Raw genomic sequence first — 3,676 nt, forward strand, 5'->3', positions numbered from 1 at the left:
TCTCTGACTGTACTCCTAAGACTCCACAAAAAAAGAGCAAAAGGAACTCCCTTAAAGGGAATCAGGGTGGCATTACCCAAAGCAAAGGGAATGGATCTTGTCCAGCCAAATGCAAAAGTCACTAACACACCATTTCATTTAATCTTCTAATCCAGGTTTCTCAGTTTCCCAAGATCCTCTCTCACTCTGCTATGTGATTGTGATTTTCATAAAATCTCTAAGAGTCAGGCAAAAACAAGCACAGGAGACTAATGTACTTTATAGAAAAACCAAGAAAAAGAACAAGAAAGAAAATTGACGACTATTTCCTGAACTTTTAATGTATATCAGAGCACTGTGCTAACAGCTTTACATATAATCTCATTTCATTCTCTCAGTGTCATGAGACAGGTATTTCAGATGAGGACACTGAAGGTTAGAAAGATCTAGTGAGTTGCCCATGGTCACATAGCCAGTAGAGCTGAGACTTCAACCCCAATGTGTCAGATTAAAATTTTAATTTTTTTAATTTATAAGCTATTAAGTTATGCTTCGCTGTACAAAAATTGGAGTGGTCCTTCAGGTTATGGAAAAACAATTCTAAGCATACATAAAATACAAACTGTTTTATAATATAAACCTGAGAAGATTAAAATAAACCATAAATGTGAAAATACCTTTAAAGCTATAAGCACTGATTAGATTGAATATATTATGCTATAATTAGTACAAGGATATTAAAATCACATATCGATTATAAAACGTATTGACCCAGTAAAGTAACAAAAAGAATTGCTTTTATAATAAAGCATCATAACCTTGAACCTTCTTTATAATCATGCATTTAAGGTGTTGTCAGCTCTGTGATCTCCAGCCCAGGGAAGGAGAAACGAGAGAAAAATAGAGAAGAGAAAAGAGAAGAGAGAAAGGTTGAATGTTGATGATGCCTGTGATGATGGCTTTCAGTTTCCCTCAAATCAAGTGAGTTGTCCATACAGTTTAACCTTCCATTTCCCTTGCAAGGAAAAAGTTCAGTTCACTTCTAGAAAAGATTTTGCAGTCAATAACAATTCACTGTTACTTCCAATAATTTTTTTTTACTAAAGGGGAGAAAAATGCAGGAAATTTTCCTTTCTTCTCAAAATATAGAGAGGAAACACCAAATAGAAAGATGCAAATAAATATCAATAAATCTATAACCAGTCTTACAGACACACACATTTATCCATTTGTGAATGCAGGGAAGGGAATAGCTATGTCTACATGTTCAGTATCTATATAACATACAGAACAGAAAAAAGCAGGCTAGGACTTTTAGCCACAGATAGAAACTGCAGGTAACCCAGATTAAGTCATTAACTCATTACGTGACTCTGAGCAAGTCACTTGATTTCTCTTTGCCCTTTGGTCCACACCCCCGGTTGGGCACTACACAGAAATTCCCTGAAAACCAGATGTTACATCAAAGGCAATATTTCCTGCAGACCAGCCTTGCTGACTTGTTTGAAAGGCACTAAATTTAGAAGTAGCGTGCAAATAACACTGTTCAGATTAAACTCGCTTATTAGTGGTCCAGATGATAATCAAAGGCAAACAGATGGTCGCTTAATGAATGTTATTGGAAGGAAGGCATCTTTAAATATAGGATTTGTGTGAAAAGTTAGCTTTTTCTTACAAGTTATTTTGAAATTATGTTGGAATGTTGGCATCTTTTTTCAGAATATAACTTTGTGGAGTCTCATACACATATTGAGGAAGATCAAAGCTTTGGAGAGCCAACGGAAGGTTGCTCCAAGTCGAATAAGCAAAATTATGCAGTTAAAATGGAGCTTGAAAACCTTAACAGAAAGTATATAGTTATCAAGAGCCAGAGCATATATCTTAAGGAATCAGAGATATCGAATATATCTTGCTTTTTAGAAATCTGACCCAATCTATACAAGTGCCAGAATAGGAAATGTTTTTCCTTTTAGCCTAACATGTTGAGAACAGGATTTTATTTATTTGGTTTTTTCAAGAAACATGCCATCCTCCTTGCTCAGCAAAATGTGGTTATTGGCTATATCTCCTTCCCTTCTATACAGAAAAAAAGAATTACAAACTGTATCCTAAAACAGGCAAGATAGCTTTCCACATGACTACTGGAGTCTCTGAACCAGCAGCAACTCAGGTTATTGATGTTAACTAATGTTAGTAACACATCTCATGTTAATTGATTATTTATAAAATTCTAGGTGTTCGGCGCTTTTTACAGAAGATATTTGTCAAAACAGAACAAAACTACACACACCAGTTTTCCTGGAGTACAACTGGGATTGACAGAGGCACAACTCTACAAGGTAATGTATCATTCAGAGTCAATCCAGGATACAGAAACTACACCAGTTAACTGAATAGAGAGAAATGAATATAAAGTATTCTTAATTCGATACAAAGTAATTAACTAGGTAACTGAAGGAGTAAAAGGAGAACTCTAATTAGTGGTGGGCTGCTAAGTGTTTACAACCAGATGTCTGGTTGGGGAAATCTGATTTGTAGCATTTGCCAATTTTCATGGTGTAAATACTCCCAGCATGGCAGATTTCCAGCTACCAGCAGTTTACCATGTCACTTGCAAAATTCCTGAAAATTTAACAATAGACTCTGCGAGCCAATATGGGCTGGCTCTGGCACAGAGGTAGCAACTGCAGGAAACCGCTAACGTCCCTAGGGCTGAGGAACAAAGAAGCTGGAATTACTGAAACTTAGTAGCCTGGAGGAGGGGCCCCGCAGGGTGAGGCAGCCTTTGCTCCATGGTAACCACGTGTACTCAAAAGGCCGTGATAAAAAATGCAGATATGTCGGAGGAGATGCAACGGGCTTGGTGGAGTGTGCTACCCAGGTGTTGGAGAAATATAACACTGAGAAGGACATTTGACAAGTACAAGCCAACCCGGCACAGCATCGCAGAAGGAACTTCGGCACTTACGCGACCCCTGTAACTAAACACTTGATCTACTTCTACCTGAGCCAAGTGGCCATTCTTCCGTTCAGATCTGGTTAGAAACATGGACTGTACCATACACCCGGTGATCTATTCAAAAAACAAGGACTGCAGCCTAAATTCCAAATACCAGAAACTGAAATCTCCATCCTCGCCTAAAGGAACACCTCGATCTTTGAGATTTGTCTTGTTTTGAACAGGGCATTCTAATTTCTTGTGGTTATAAAACAATTAGCAAAGCAGCCTACATTTGTGATTTTTATCTATTCCCCATGTTTTTTCTCCTCAAAATCCATTCCTTTCAAAAAATAAATAAATAAATCTGATGGAGAAGTGTGAAAAATAAATAAATGCATGCATACATAAATATATAAACAAAAAGGAGGTGTGACTGGTGCCAGGGACTGAAATGAAGCACAATATTTGAAAGTGTCAGAGGAACTGCAAACTGTATTCAATTCTGACTTCAGGAAGGAACTGCCGCCGCAGGATGGAAAAGCACTGCTGGAGCGCAGCTCATAGGAACAGGAAGAGCTCAGAAGCCAACAGGAAGCAGACGGGAAGGAACGTGGCTTCCTCCTCCAGCCTGGCCATCTCCCTCTAGTGCCCCCTGATGGAAGTGGAAAAGGGAACTGGCGGCAAAGCTGGATGTGATTTGCAGAGTCCTAGCCCCAACATTGCTGAGCTGAATCTAGAAAGATGGTTTGGAGCTGA

At 38.5% G+C, this 3,676-nt stretch overlaps 1 pseudogene; it reads left to right on the forward strand.

The window, feature by feature from the left end:
- The first annotated feature begins 2,771 nt into the window (after positions 1-2,771).
- Positions 2,772-3,022, forward strand: LOC131758192 (dynein light chain 1, cytoplasmic-like; annotated as a pseudogene).
- The last annotated feature ends 654 nt before the right edge of the window (positions 3,023-3,676 follow it).

Source organism: Kogia breviceps, chromosome 6 (assembly GCF_026419965.1).
Source record: "Kogia breviceps isolate mKogBre1 chromosome 6, mKogBre1 haplotype 1, whole genome shotgun sequence".
NCBI lineage: Eukaryota > Metazoa > Chordata > Mammalia > Artiodactyla > Physeteridae > Kogia > Kogia breviceps.